At 36.2% G+C, this 16,088-nt stretch overlaps 1 protein-coding gene across 3 annotated transcripts in view; it reads left to right on the top strand.

Moving 5' to 3' along the window:
- LOC412838 (alpha-mannosidase 2) overlaps positions 1–16,088 on the top strand; it is a 140,234-nt gene that overhangs the window by 48,600 nt on the left and 75,546 nt on the right. The window contains exons 1-2 of one of the 3 annotated variants that reach the window (XM_006563772.3): positions 2,495–2,611; positions 15,723–16,056. The gene's annotated coding sequence lies outside the window, so the exon portion shown is untranslated. Of the gene's footprint in view, positions 1–2,494; positions 2,612–11,670; positions 11,869–15,722; positions 16,057–16,088 lie in introns of those variants that run through there. The other 2 variants (XM_006563771.3, XM_396290.5) reach the window with 2 other exon arrangements.

Genomic DNA, 16,088 nt, shown 5'->3' with positions numbered 1-16,088 from the left:
TTTAACTTAGTTTGTAACTTAGTTTGTAATTATGTTTGGAATTATGTGGAAAATTGATGTGAAAGTTTTTCCCTTTTTCAGGGATAATAAGTTAGGTTAGATTAGTAATGAGAAGAATTTAGGTTAGTTTGAATTAGACTTTAATACAAATAATTATATTAAAACTGATGTAAAAGTTTTTTCCTTTTTCAAAAACAATAGATTAGATTAGTAATGAAAAGAATTTAGATTAGTTTCAATCAGAACTTAATATAAGTTTGCATAAATAATTATGTTTGGTGCAGAACTGATGTGAAGTTTTTTCCTCTTTCAAAAACAATAAGTTAGGTTAAATTAATATTGAGAAGAATTTAGGTTAGTTTGAATTAGACTTTAATACAAATATTTGATGCAAAACTGATGAATAGTGAAAGTTTTCCTTTTCCAAGAACAATAAGTTAATGAGTGGAAGAATTTAGATTAGTTTGAGTCAGAAATTAATATAAGTTTGTACAAGTAATTATGTTTGATACAAAATTGATGTGAAAGTTTTTCTCTTTTGCAAGAATAATAATTTTAGTTGAATTAGAAATGAATAGAAGAGTTTAGATTAGTTTGAATCAGAACTTAATACAAGTTTGTACCAACAACTATATTTAATGCAAAATTGATATGAAAGTTTTTTTAGAAATAATAAGTTAAATTAGATTAGTAGAAGAGTTTAGATTAGTTTAGAATTTTATTAGAATTTTTAAAAGAGAATTTTTAATCTTATTTAAGATTAGAATTAGATTTGAATCATAATTTAATTTTACAAACAACTATATTTGGTACAAAATTAATATGAAAGTTTTTCCCTTTTTCAGGAACAATAAGTTAGGTTAGATTAGTAATGAATGGGAGAATTTAGATTAGTTTGAATCAGAACTTAATACAAGTTTGTACCAACAATTATATTTAATGCAAAATTGATGTGAAAGTTTTTTTTAGGAATAATAAATTAAATTAGATTAATGGAAGAATTTAGATTAGTTTAGATTTTGTTAAAATTTTTCAATAAGTCATTCAGTAATTAAATTAATGAATAGAAGAGTTTAAGATTAGATTTTGAATCAGAATTTAATGTAAATTTTACAAACAACTATATTTGATACAAAATTAATGTGCAAGTTTTTCCCTTTTTCAGGAATCATAACTTCAATTGAATTAGCAATGAATGGACAAGTTTAGATTAGTTTGAACTTAATATAAGTTTATATACAACTAATTATATTTAATGCAAAATTGATGTAAAAGTTTTTCCCTTTTACAGGAATAATAAAGTTAGATTAATTAAATTAGTAATGAATAGAAAAGTTTAGATTAGAATTAGATTTCAATCAATCAATTTAATTTCACTTTTTCAAAAACAATAAATTAAATTAGTTACAAATTACTTGAGTAAATGATAGGAACAAAAATAAATCTTAATAAAATATATATATTCTCAACTCTTATTATTAAATTCAAACAACTCGAAAGCTAGATATTGATCCTGATAAAGGGACAATTCTTCCAATTTATAGGATTCCGAGAATCGAGCCGGTGTCGTGCCCATAATGAACGCGACGAAGGAGCGAAAATTGGCAGCGGCCGGCGTTAAATATCAGGAACGAAAGATTGTTGACACGGGATACGGGATGTGAAAATTACGCAAACGCGGGATCGTCACCTGGCCAGTCACTCATTCATGCGGCATGCGTACACAAGCGTCGCGACGCGACCAAGCCCCGACTGTCCGCTTTATTTTCGTCGCGGGGAACACTATTTCCGTTGGGGTAGAATCCAATCGAGTCTACCGAGAATTAGGTCGAGTTAGAATTCTACTAGGAACTCTAAAGATCACCTATCTATTTCCACTTCTATTCTTCCATTTCATAATAATAACTTTCAAATTTTCAAACTTTTATAAACTCGATATATTCATATCAAACTTTCGAGTAAAACATATTCCAAGGATTACTGATTCGTCCATCTCTATTCTTAGAAGCAACTGAGCCTTACTCTTGTCTTTCTCAATACACGCAACATCCTTCTATAAATATATATATATCAGAATAACAACCGTCGAGCAATTTTACTATCCCAACTCCTTCCTCTCAACCTGTAAAGGATCCTCTCCCAACTTCCTCCACCTCTTCGAGTTCATTATTCTTCCCCCTCCATCCCTCCTCAAACGTGTTTTCCTCCGCTCGAAGAGGGCAGATGCCGCGAATCGAATATTTCGTCGGTTGGACAAGGAGAGCGTTCGATTAATGCTTCGTCCCCTCTCTCTCTCTCTCTCTCTCTGTGTCTACGCTCCAACTGCGCGGTGTGCGTAACCGCTTCGGTTCGGGGGAGGGGGGGAAGAGGCGCGAACTAAACGCAGTCTGGCCTGTGCACGTCGGTGTCGTTGCTCGGTGTTAGTTGGCCAGATTCGTAGGTAGGTTGTCTGGCCGATGGCCTTTTGACTCGAGCGCAGTTTCATTCGCGAGCTGCGCCTCGTTCGTCGCTTCTCCAGTCTCGCCCCAGCCTCTTCGACCCCTTCGCCGGAGGATCTCGAGTTTTGCGTGGATCGATATCTTCCTTCCCCGAGATTCGTCGATCTCCAAAGGTTCTACTATTCTCCTTCTCTCTCTCTCTCTCTCTCTCATTTCACTCACTCAGGGTATATTTTTCACGTAGAAGCAAATTTTTTCCACCTACATGGAATGTTTTTATTAAGTGAGTTTATTCTCAAGTTGCAAATAATTTTGATTTTGATTCTTGAGTTAAATGGTAAACGAGCAAAACGCATGGCGTCTTGAGATATTAATTTTGTTTAAGATATTTTGTTCAATCTAGAAATTTGTATTTTTATATATATATATTTCTTTCTAATACAGCATCGGACAAATTGATTGGAAAGAAAGTGAGGGGAGGAAATGTTGGGAGGATGAGATTATTTCGAAAAAGTTTTTTCACTGGATAGGTATATATATTTCTCGTTAGTGGAATAATCAGAGCGGCGACGTAATCGAAGTTTTCACGAATCGATCGCGACTTTATTTCTTCGATTTATAGCGTGAAAATCCTTTTAATTCCAACTCCTCCTCCCCTGCCAACCTGTTATCTTGCATTTGATCTTGCATGTCATCTTGCATCACGTTTTGCTTAACCTAATTTGTGGGTATATTTAAATAAACGTAGTTATTATTATTGTTTTTCTACGTAGATAGAATTTTTTCCTCGAATCAGAAGAAGTTTTTTTAATGTTTATTTATATAATATTTATTTCAGTGAGAATAAATTAAGTGTTTTATATATATTTTTTTAATTTTAAAATCGAAGTTGAGTTTAGGTTAGTTTGAATAAATTGGAACTCGGATACTTGGATTAAGTATGGGTCAAGTTATAGCAAGTTGGAAGAAAAACTTAGATTCTTGGTTAATTTAGATTAAATTGGATTCATCTTCGGTTCGATCTACGTTTAGGTTAAATAAACTGTTATATAAACTCGTTCGAAACTAGTTTTACATAGATTAAGTTTGCGCTTAGGTCAGTATAATTCTGTAATAACTTTTGGTTACTTTGAATAGCCTGAAATTGAGTTTTGAAATTGAGTTATACGTAAATTATATCAAATCTGGCGCCAAATTTGAATTTTGATTAAATCGGGATTCGTATTAAAATTCGCGCAAAATATTAAAGATTGGGTAATTTGACTTCGCTTCGGGATTAATCCGAAACATCGATCCAACCGTCGAAGTTGGATTAAACTCAAAATCAATTGTTAAATCAGTTTGAATCATATCTGGATTCGATCCATATTAAAATTTAAGGTTCGATTTAGGTTAGGTTCCGTCATATCAATCGTTTAAATCGAATCTATACATGAAATTAAGATTCAATTTAGATCACGTTACATCAAGTTTGATCTTCGAATCTTATCCAGAATCTATAATTAAGATTCAATTTAGGTTAGGTTCGTTTTAGTTTGAACCATATTTAAATCGAACTTATATCAAAATTAAGATTCAATTCAGTTTTACATCACGTTCGATCTTCGAATCATATTTATATTCATACGAAAATTAAGGCACAATTTAGATTAGGTTCATATTTAGATTCGATCCATACGAAAATTAAGGTTCAATTTAGGTTAGGAAGTTTAATATTGTTTTGAATCATATTTAAATCGAACCTATACCAATATCAATAAGATTCAATTCAATTTTACATCATGTTCGATCTTCGAATCATATCTATTTCAATTTAATCCATTGAAAATTAAGATTCAATTTTAGAATTTTTAGGTTAGAAAGTTCGATATTGTTTTGAATTATATTTAAATCGAACCTATATCAAAATTAGAGATTCAATTTAGTTTTAGATCACGTTCGATCTTGGAATCATATCTAGATTCGATCCATACGAAAATTAAGGTTCAATTAGGTTAGGTTCATATTGATTTCAATCATATTTAAATCCAACTTATACCAAAATTAAAATTCAATTCAGTTTTACATCACGTTCGATCTTCGAATCATATCTATTTCAATTCATACGAAAATTAAAGTTCAATTTAGGTTAAGTTCGATATTGTTTTGAATCATATTTAAATCGAATCTATATTAAAATTAAAATTCAATTTAGTTTTGGATCACGTTCGATCTTTAAATCATCTTTGAATCTAGATTCGATCCATTCGAAAATTAAAGTTTAATTTAGGTTAGGTTCACATTTGAATCATATTTAAATCGAACCTATATCAAAATTAAGATTCAATTCGGTTTTAAATCACGTTACATCACGTTATATTCAATGTTCGAATCAATTTCGAATCCGTATATCTAGATTCAATCGAAATTGAAGGTCGAATTTAGGTTAGGTCGGGTCACGTTACGTTGATATCATGAAATCATGTTTCAATTCACGTCGAAATTAATATTAGGTTAGGTTAGGATCACGTTACGTCAAATTCAGGTTAGATCACCGGCGTGATACGCACTGTTCAGAGTTCAGAGACCATTAATCCGGTAGAAAATAATTCCTCGGGACGCGTTATATCCGCGTGCTCGCCTCGCCGGCCGTCGCCCCTTCTCCCCCCTCCCCCTCCCCCCCTCCGGTTTGCGTCCTAACGGATGCGAAACGCACAGTTTTAGCGGGAATGGGTGATCAGGGACGCCATTTGTCGGCTCGCAAGAATGGCTCGGACAGCTGTTGAAAAACGGCGGTAATCTCGCCCCAAAAAATATACATTCGTTCCCACGCGATCGTATTATTCCCCCCATTGGATCTTTTCGCTTCTCTCTCTCTCCCTCTCTCTTTTTCGCCTCTCGATCGTTCTCCTCGATAAAAATGCGTTTCGCCGGGCGCCACATTTTCGACAGCGAATTTTTATCGTAAACCGATTTCTCCCGTCTCCTCTTCCCCCTCCTCCCTCCTCTGCATGTTTATCGTCTTATGGAACTCGGCTCGCCGCCATTTTTATCGATTTCCCTAGCTCCCCGTCGATTTTCATTTGTCCATTCTTCCATTTGATTCACGGCTACGCGATTGTTTCGCAGATTCGAAACGAGTAGTATCCTAGAAGCAGAACACTATCAAAGTAAGATGGGACGGTTTTAGGAAACGATCGATATTTCTTTTTTGTTTTCTTCTTTGATGTAAAATATTATAATGAAGTTGTGAAATATATTTGTATTTTCGTACAATTGACGATGGTTGGGGAATTGTGAAAGCTTCTCGACGGTGAGTTAATTTTTTTTTTTTTCAAATTAACTACAACGTCTACGTAACTGCGGATCAATTTTCTCCTACATGTAAATGTTGAAAAAAGAGAATGTATATTTCCATACATACGAATGATTACCAATAAAGGAAATAAAATATTTTTCGAAAAAAAAAATATATATATATATATATATATATATTCCACCAAAAAATTGCATCAAAGATCGACGTTTCATGTTCGAGCACCCTCTCTCGTGAATTTATACCGTTTAAAATTCATCGTTGGAATACGAGAAAAAAAAAAAAGAAAGAAAGAAAAATAAATAAATAAATAAAAAAATAAAATAAACAACAAATCCGACCAAAATCTATTTTTCCGTTACAAGATTTTTTTTCCCATGCGGCGGTTTATCGATAACCGGTTTAATCGAGAAATCGGTCGTTGGAGGAGCGTAACGAGGGGAGGGGAGGAAGAAGAAAGGGGGAGGGGACGAACAAATAAGTCGACAATCGAGGGAACGGTAAAGTGCAAAAACAGGTGTGCGCGACGTTGGTAATTGAAACGTTAATGGACACCGAGGGGGAGGGGGAGGGGGAAAGTGTGTCTAGAAACGGTGGACGTTAACATTATCGCTGGGAAAAGGGAGAAAAAAGGGGAAGGAGGGGGGAGGGGACAATGGGGAGAGCCGATCGCGGTCTGCGGCGTCGAGAATTTTAATCGATGTTTCCGGATTGCAGCCGCCATCGTCGGTGTCGCGCTTTTGTCCACCGTAATTTTCATTCTCTAACGACTCGATTCTTCCTCCCTGATGAATTCTCCGACTTAATTCCTCTCCCTTCTTTTTTCCTTTCGTTCGAGTTTCGTTACGAGAACGTTCTTCTTCCTTCCGAGTTAATGGATATTTATATTCGGGTGTATTTCGTCGAGGTTAAGTCGTATCGCGTGATCGAAACAATTTTCGTCGGGGATTTTTATGAATTTAAGTTGGCACCGCGTGAAAGCGTGCACGACGGTGAGAAGTGAAATTGAATTATCCCCGATCTTTGTGAAATTTATGAATTGGTCGTGCAGTCGTAATTTTTCATTCGATATTCCAATTTAATTCTCTTCTTTCGTTCGTATCGAAATTATTTATTTGTGTATATTTCGCGTGTATCTCGTTGAAGTCACGTGATCGAAACAATTTTCTTGGCGATTTTTATGAATTTAAGATTCTCATCCTTTAATTCTTGATTAATCTTGTTTCATTCTTTCATCGGGTTTGTGTGTATTTTTTCGAGTTAATTTATATATATATTCGTGTATTTCGAGGTTAGGTCGTATCGAAACAGTCTTGTTAGTGATTTTTAATGAATTTATGTTGGTAGCGCGTGAAAATGAGACGAAGAAGATAAATGGTAATTAAATTACTCGCGATCTTTGTAAATTATGAATTGGAGGTTAAGAATTGATTGCGCATCGTAATTTTCATCCGATACTTACCGCAAGATTCTCATTCTCCGAGTTGATTGTCGTCCCGTTGCCGTTTCATTCGATGTACGCTTTCTTCTTTTGTATCGAGTTAACGTGTATTTCTATACTCGTTTTTCTTTCTTTCTTTTTTTTTTTTTTTTTTTTTGAGGTTAAATTGTAATCCGCGATTGAAACAGCCTTGTTAGTGATTTTTATGAATTTCGAATTGGAAGTTGGTAGCACGTGAAAATTAGACGGAGAGGTAATAAATGGCAATTGAATTAGTATTATTCGTGATCTTTCGTAAATTATGACGAATTGGTTATACATCATAATTTTCATTCGATGCTTGCCGCTAGATTCTTATCCTCCAACTTAATTGTCGTTTTGTATTGCCATTTCATTCTTTCCTCTTTTGTATCGTGTATTTGTTTCTTTTTTTTTCTTCTTTTTTTTTTTGAGGTTAAGTCGTGTCGTGATCTTGGTAAATTATGAATTAAGAATTGTGTGTGTTGGTAGAAATAGGGAATGAAAGGAAATAAATTGATAAAATGTAGGAACAAAGTGTGTAATTGAATTAATAATGCCGATTGATTTTTTTTTATAAATTTCGAATTAGAAGTTACCAGCAGATGATAATATAGAGCGAAGTCACGATAGATAATCGATTTAGTAACTTTTATAAATTACTAATTACCAGAAAGCATGGTATAAAACGAGATATAAAACGAGTGAACAATGGAAAATTAATAAAAATTATCGATGGATGAAAGTAAGAAATAAATAAAACGTGAAATTAATATTATTAACAATTATTGGAAATAACGATTGGACGAAAATGGAATAAAATATGGGATAATGGGATGGAATAATGGTTAATTGCCTAGTATTGGGAGGTGTCGTGTGTGTGAAATGGAAGCGGAGAAACAACGGTCATAAGAGAATTAGGGTTCGGATAGAGACAGAGAAACGCCAAGAACTCGAGAGGGAGAAGGGTCAGGTCACAATCACTGTGTAACGAAGACAACAAGGACTTCCTGCATGCTTACGAAGTACATGCTGCCGGTACTCTGACTCTTGGCATACCGGGTGTCCAAAACAATATCTATTTTATTTCGATATTCTTATTTATCCCTCGAAATTTAAACAAAAAAGGCTTCGAAACTTCGATCCAAAATTAATCTTGCCGAATATTTAACCCAACCACTACAATAATTATTCTAATTTCTAAAAATACTTTGTAAAATCATTTCTGTATTTCAGTTGTATCCTTCCATTGAATTTATTTTTCGTTTTAATCTCTGAAAATATCAAATGTAAAATTTTGAAAATAAATTTGTGTGGTTAGAAAAATCATTTGCTATCAATTCTAATTTCTAAATTCTGAAAATTAGAAAAAGATCATTCGATTCGTGGGCTAGGCTCCCCTTTGGATAAAAGCATTCGAGTAACGTCCAAAATTTCCAATCTCCACGAGCGAGTCGCGGAAAGATCGATCCTCCGTGTATTCAGAATGCTGATAAACCGATGCATTCTCCAAACTCCAAAGTGTTTCGTTCACGGATCTCGAGACTTGGAGATCCGGCAAAGTTCGCAAGTTTGATGGCTGTCTTCCCAGCTATCGGGATTATCCCGAACGATGGTGTCTTCGACCGGTGCATTACGCCCTTTCATTAGTTCTCCGCGATTTCCTGGAACTCGCATTGGCGATCTTCAACTCGAAGTTGAAAATAGCGCGAGTCGATGACGAAGAAGATTCGTTATTGCGAATTTCGTTGTATTTTTTTTAATTTTATTTCGTGTATTATTCGCTTTGCTTCGAATAATGCGCATCAACTCAATGAAATTTATAAATTATAATTATTTATAATTTTAATAAATTTTAATTATTTATAATTACATATAATTATTTATAAATCGCTTCAAGATTTTATTTAATTCACTCTCGAGTACATTCCATATTTTTCCTTTGGTTATCTATCGCCAATAATATTTTCAACAGCAAAGAGCGTATCTTGAGTGAACGATTATTAAATCAAGATCGTACTCATCGAATCATATCGAACGATTCGCGGTTGATTTGCCTTTTAATCAGCCTCCCTGATAGAGGAACGCCATTTCGTTCGAAGAATGGAACGTTTCTTTCTTCTTTTTTTCCACCATTCAGCCTCTTTTGCATTCGCACCGACGTGTCTAATATCCGATGTGAAAAATTTTCCCTTTCCTTTGTTCGAATCTTCTTTCTCCGTCCCTTTCGATTCTGACTCTCGTTTTTCTTCTCTCCTTAAACGTGAGAGGGACGTTGTTTCGTGGAAAGAAGAACGAGAGAGCGTTCTTCATCGGTGTGATCGGTCCTAGGGAAAAATTCCTCGTAGCATAGGGATTTTAAGTAACCAGGATCGCATTGATCGTTGACACGCTCTGTTTAACGAGTAACGACGACTCGGTCGATAAATTCGTACTCGCTGGTGGAATTCAAGCAAGTTCCAAGGAGAGAATTTCATTTTAAACTTAGTTAACCGCACGTGTAACCCTGAAAGTCCATTGAATCAAACATCGATCCTTCGGTCGAGTGTTTAGTTAAACTTCGATTTTGACGAAACGAATGGAAATGAAAAATTCCCTAGACTCTTTCGTTTAAAGGTTACCGATCTCTCGATTATTGTAACTAGAACGGTAACTCGCTTAATTTTAATTTTAATTTTTAAAATTTGATCTTTACGTGGAAGTTTTTTTATGAAGTAACATAATCGAAGATCGATATATGTGTATAATGATATTAATCGATATTAGTTCATCGTGAAAATGGAAGAATTATTTTGTTATTTCTTTGAGCAATCGTAACGCGATTATGTTATGTAGATTCGAAGATGTAGAGGAACTTGAGAATGTTTACCACAAGGGATGTTTCTGAACTGCACGCTAGGGGAAATTTAGTGGAGCATTTCTGTTAGTAGTTGTGTGTTTCTCAGGGTAATTATGCCGTGTTTGACGATTCCTTGGTTAATTACCGATCAACAGGGAGGTTGCATCGCATTAAGTAAGATCGATAAAAATTATCCAATTATTCGATTATTATTTATTTCGTTTGATCGATAATAACTCGATCAAAATTACACACAAATTCAAAGTTCCTAGATAGTTCCTTTTCACCGAAAGTGAAAAGAATTCGAATAAAACTAATTGCTAAGCTTTTAATCTCGCATTCCTCTCAAAATCTGATCTCTCAAAAGGAGAAAATTAATCGTTTTGCGACCAAGTTGAAGCAGAGAGATTAAAATCCAACGTTTCGTTATCCGAAGAAGCGAAAGTGTCGTATCGTTCTGTAGTAATTAATGACATTTTCCAGTCCAACTATCGAAAGAAATATCGATATAAATCGAGTGATAAACCGGAAACCATGTTGATGTAATTCCTCGCATAAACATCGAATTACACGATAACGCAATTTCCCGCGTCTCCAATCCTTCTTTTCTTCCTCACTTTCTCGACTTTTTTCTTCTCAAATGAGTAAGGATAGGGATTGTTTATGAGTGAGATACTCGAAATACGAGAGGAGAAAAATAGACCTTTTTCTTTTTGAATCATCGAAAAATCATTCGATTTTTAAACGCGAATAATGATACTGGTTTTAAAAATTGATCTATTGAAAGAACTTCGAATTAGAGGGAAGAGATATGAGAATATTCTTTCTTGATCGATGTTTTGATCAAGAAGACTTTGGTTTTATATTTAAAAAAATGGTTCTGGTGTTATTTGCATGTATATAATCAAATTTATAATTTCATTAAATGAATTGGTACGAAAACTCAATAAAACTCGTCACATATTATTCTTATTCGATTTATCCGTTCATTTGTGGCAATGAATCGACATTTACCAATTTTTAAATTTGTTGCAATTTTTTCAAAAAGAACAAAAAAATTTTTGCTCTTACAATTATCTATAGATTAATTAATTATCGTTCAGTGGAAAATAATTCTAAATCATCATTGAATTTAAATTTCTTCTTTCGAAAATTCAAAATTTCTTCGATAATGTTATCATTCATAATAATAATAAAATCGAATTATAAAATTATACGATCTATTAAAATATAAAGAAAGATCATTTTTTCTCTCCTCGTATACTCGCATCAATCCTCCTTTAACCAACTTCAATTCATCAGACGCGTCATTACAACCTCGCTTCATCCGCCTCGAAACACCCACGAATCTTCCCTCCCCCCTTACGGATACGAAAACAATCTCTATATATATATATACCTCCTTCGCCTCCATGCGAATACCATGACAGAACAACGGGCCAAGAATTTTACTCTCTCTCTCTTCTCTTTCCTTGTTCATCGATCACCCCCCTCGACGGATCACGGCAGACACCCTCGGTGGAAGGAAGCGAGGTCGAGCGGACGAAACGGTGTGCTCGCGAGTCAAAACACCCTCGGGCCGTCCAAACTCCCCACTTTCGAGCCCGCGTACGTTCACTCGGACGTTCCACGTGTGTTGGTTGCGCGTAGAAGCGTGGATTATATCGGCACATGCGCAGTTGCGAGCCAGCCGGCGGCGCGTCAAAACTATACCAACCGCGGCGTTGCGCTCAGTACGGCGTGGTACTTGGTCGCGTACGGTACTATTCGTATTGCTCGATATCATCCTCCCTGTCTCCGCGTGCTCGCCGGTCCAAGTCGTTTTTTTGCGGATCAGGTTTGTTTGTTTTTTGTTCCGTGCTTTCTTAATTCGTGAAATTGGTGATTGTTTGTCCGGGGATTGTGTAGAGTTTAAAAAATGGGTTTTGAAGAGTACGTAAATAATCGTGGTGTTTTGGTGAAGCGTTTGAACGAAGTAATAATAAATTGATATAGTTTTGCGAATGTATGAGAGTTGTGTGGTGAATTACATTGGTGAATTATATATGTCGGTATATTTAATAACGCTTGACCAGCATCGAGATTGTTAGATTAGGGTTGTTTAGGGAAATTCTCTCTTCGTGGTGGAATAAAATATAATACGGTTAATAAAATTTCTCTGTGTAGGAAGAATAGAAGAAAGTAGTGTATTATATATAAGTTGAATAAAAATTCTTTATGAAGAAAATGAACTAAAATTTTCTCTGTGAAAAGAATAGAAGAAAGTACAATATACTTAGTGAACTAGCGACTCACGCTGTAGTCAAAAGGACGGAACAAACGACATAGCGTGGTACCAATATACTCTTTCTCTCGATCTTTTCATGGGAAGAAAATGTTAATTCGGTAACCATGCCACTTTCCACGAGTACGGAACAAATTTGTCTCGCGACTAAGATTTACGTTTCGAAACGAACTCGAATATCAACACTAACGATATTTCCAAAACCCAAACAATATTTCCATCCAAACAATAATTGATTCGATCGAATAAAGACCAATACGCTCTACGTAACGAATGATAATTTTTCATCGAGTTTCCTTTTATTATTTTTTCGAATCGATTCGACGAAGACAGTTTGATGGAGAGATTGGATTCAGTGAATGTGCAAGCTTATGTAATGGTATGTTTTTAGAAAGTTTAATAGAGCAGTGTTTGTGGTGGAGGGATGTCGGTGGTTTTGTTGGTCGGGGTTGAGGAATATTCTTTTTGGGATCGGTGGTAGGTTCTTGGCGGTTTCTGCGGGAACGTGGTTACGCATCCTCAGCCGCTGACGTGAAATTGCGGCCTTTCGTGAGATGGAAACACGTAAGAAAATTGGGCAGTGTGTAATATTGAAACGCGATTGGTATTCAAATATTCTTCTTCGAGATAATAATTTTGTAATTACAAAAATTTTATCGTTTGAGCGATTTGTTTGATTTTTAAACGTTTCTTTTCTCGACACGTTCGAGATAATTAATTCTTCTATGTCAGAGTTTCTAGCAGCAAAATTATTCTAACAAAAATTTGCACTTTTGCAAACATTTTTTTATCGGATAACTTGGAATAAATAAAAATTAATATTAAATAATTTTATTAGATCGATAAGGGCACGTGTAGAAAAATTTTAAAAATTTCATGGAAATATCACGAAATTTCACGACGAGAAAAGTTTCCTTCGATCGCGTAGTATCGAAAATATCCTCGCAGATTCCAATAAACAGAGATTGGTCGCGGTTGACCGACCGTCGGGTATTTCCCGAGGAAAGTCTCGTTTCCACGAAAATATTCTTGTGTGCGTGACGCGTGGTCTGACCAGCAACGGGACGATTCTACTGAAAACGATGAATCAGCTGTTCCCCTTCGTTCGACTCTCCCCCGTTTTTACCATTTTCTTTCCGCGTTTTCAAGATTAATACGATTAATCGATCTCCCCCTCTCCTCACAACTATTCGTGGCTCAAATGTTCGAAAATATTCGCGTTGTAAAACAGATTTACGGCGGAATTTTTACTCGTGCTATAACTCGAATTATAATTCTTTCGGAATAATCTTTCGATAAGGAAACTATTAAGTTTTTATAACAGTTTGATATTTACAAATGTCAATCTTATTATCGCGCACCTTAAAAAAAAAAAACAGATTTTAAAAATAAATTTTATCACGTCATAATACAGTTACGATGATAAAGGATCATAAATGACACGTTACCTTTTCCCTTTTTTCCTTCAAACCTTATTTTTTCCTTATATTAACGATATCCTCTTACGTAACGCGATTTAATAAATTTCTACGATTCCCGTAGCACGAATGTTTCCATCAATTTTCCTTTATTTTTTAATCGACGATGATAAATTTCCACCGAAATTTTCCCGATTTTCTAATAATATAATTAATTCCAAGTTCCATTTTCAAATCGATTGGAAAAGAGAAAAGGAAAAAAAAACAGTTGAAAATCCTCGTCCAATAAAACAACACCTTTTATCTCGCAGAAAAAAAAAAGCAATGCAAATCGTACAAATTTTCCATCTAATCTCGTTCGCAGATTCAACCGGTGGACAAACAATTTCGCTACGAGATATTCATGGCCAATGAATCGATCTGCTCGAGGAGCAGGAGGGAGGAGGATGGTGGGCTCGAAATTTTAAAATTCAAATGGGGCGCGCAACCGCCCCTCCTCCTCCCCCTCCTGTCGTTGTTGTTGTTTATGGAATCGTCACGGCGAATTGGATCGGGCGAGTGGCGAGGAGGAGGAGGAGGAGAGGGGATGGGATCGATATTATACCCGGCTCGTTATTAACATACGAGTAATTGGTATTGTTCGATAAAACCGCGGGGCCAGCGATAAATCGGGCGCCAATACGTGGATTTGCCGCAAATCCCGATACCGGCCACCGATTGTCGCTGGCTGTCACGCTCCGCTCGTTCCATTTCTGCGCGAATTTCTTCCTCCTCCCCCTCCTCCTCCTCCTCCTTCCTTTCCGCGATAACCCGATCACGTTTCCACGTTTATTAGCATACGATAATTGACCGGTGCCCGCCATTTCCTTCTCCCTCGAAACGGGGGAGAAAAAAAGGGAGGGGGAATGAAAATCCATTTACGTTCGCTCGGGCTCTTCTTGCCCCGGGCGAGGAAACAAGGAAAAAGTGAAAACGTTCGTTCACGCGCTGTGTAACCGATGCGTTCCTTTGCTCGCCTTGCCGCGCAACTGCGATGGAATAATTGTTTCTCTTTTTCTATCTCTCTGTCTCTCTCTTCTTCTATCTCTGTCTCTCTCTCTCTTTCTCTTTTTCTATCTTTCTGTCTCTCTCTTTTTCTATCTCTCTGTCTCTCTCTTTTTCTATCTCTCTGTCTCTCTCTCTCTCTCTCTCTCTCGCTCGCTCGCTCTCTGTCTCTCTCTCGTATGAGAAAAAGGGATGGCATGAAATTTTCGATGAAGATGAGCGTTAAAAGTGAGGTTATGCCGATTGTTAAAATTAAACGCGAGGTCCGCTCGGATTGGAACGGATAACGTGGATTTAGGAACGGAGGAATTTGGGACGAAAGAGATTGATTAGTTCAATTTCGCGCGGTTGAGCGCTGCGTGTTTCTTCCCGTTTTCTTTGTCGATTATGCGGTTTGTAAAATTGCGCTTTATTTTTTTCATTTTAACAAATCGAAGGTTTAACACCGTTTCGTTATACGTTAACGAAATTCACAGGTATTCGTTAATTTTCGTGAAATTTTTCCTCCCCCCTGCCGAGAGCTCGACGAGAGGTGGTCACGTTATAATTCAATTTGTTATTAAAATACGACTGCTTCCTAGATTTTACACATTAATCAAACGGCGAGATACGCGTATAAGCGGCCAACTCTTCTCGTAGGTGTGAAGTAATATCCACGAAAATTTGTAGCCACGAACAACAGGCATTGACAAAACGTTAGGTTAAATATCCATTAATCTTCCCGCGAAATTATATCCAAAAATAAATTGATCCTCGAATAAAACATTTCTCGCCCCAATATCCCATAAATTCTCTTACAAAATTACATCTATAAATTCTCTCTCTTTCTCTCTCTCTCTCTCTCGTTTGACGTTGTTCTCTTATTTTCCCACAATTTTTCCACAAAAAAAAAAAAGGACAATTTTTCGAACGAACTAACAACTCTCCCCGCTCCTCGAATTCTAGAAACCAGAGACGAGTCGAGAAAAAAAGAACGAAATCCGGGGAGAAAAAGTAGGAAGGGAACCGAATCGAAGAAATCGAAATCGAATCAAGAAAGCCGATCCTTTCCTCGCTGGATGAGTCGCAAGCTGGAAAGGGGCCTCGCCACGGTTCCAACCGTATCCAGTGAATCGCGATAGAGAGCACCCTCGACACGTCTGCCCGTTGGACAAAAGGGTTTGGCCACTCGTCGCCCCTCCAATCCCCTCTCGCCATCACGCTCCTCCAACAGGGAATTCAGGATCGAAGATCGCCCGTTGATTCGTCACGGGAGAGCGAGAGGATCGTTGAAGGCAAGGTAAGATCTTTGCCTCTTTATTTTTTTTAATG

Source organism: Apis mellifera, linkage group LG8, assembly GCF_003254395.2.
Source record: "Apis mellifera strain DH4 linkage group LG8, Amel_HAv3.1, whole genome shotgun sequence".
NCBI classification, from domain to species: domain Eukaryota; kingdom Metazoa; phylum Arthropoda; class Insecta; order Hymenoptera; family Apidae; genus Apis; species Apis mellifera.
The sequence above is the reverse complement of the archived record's forward strand: the minus strand, read 5'-3'. Positions and strand labels throughout refer to the sequence as shown.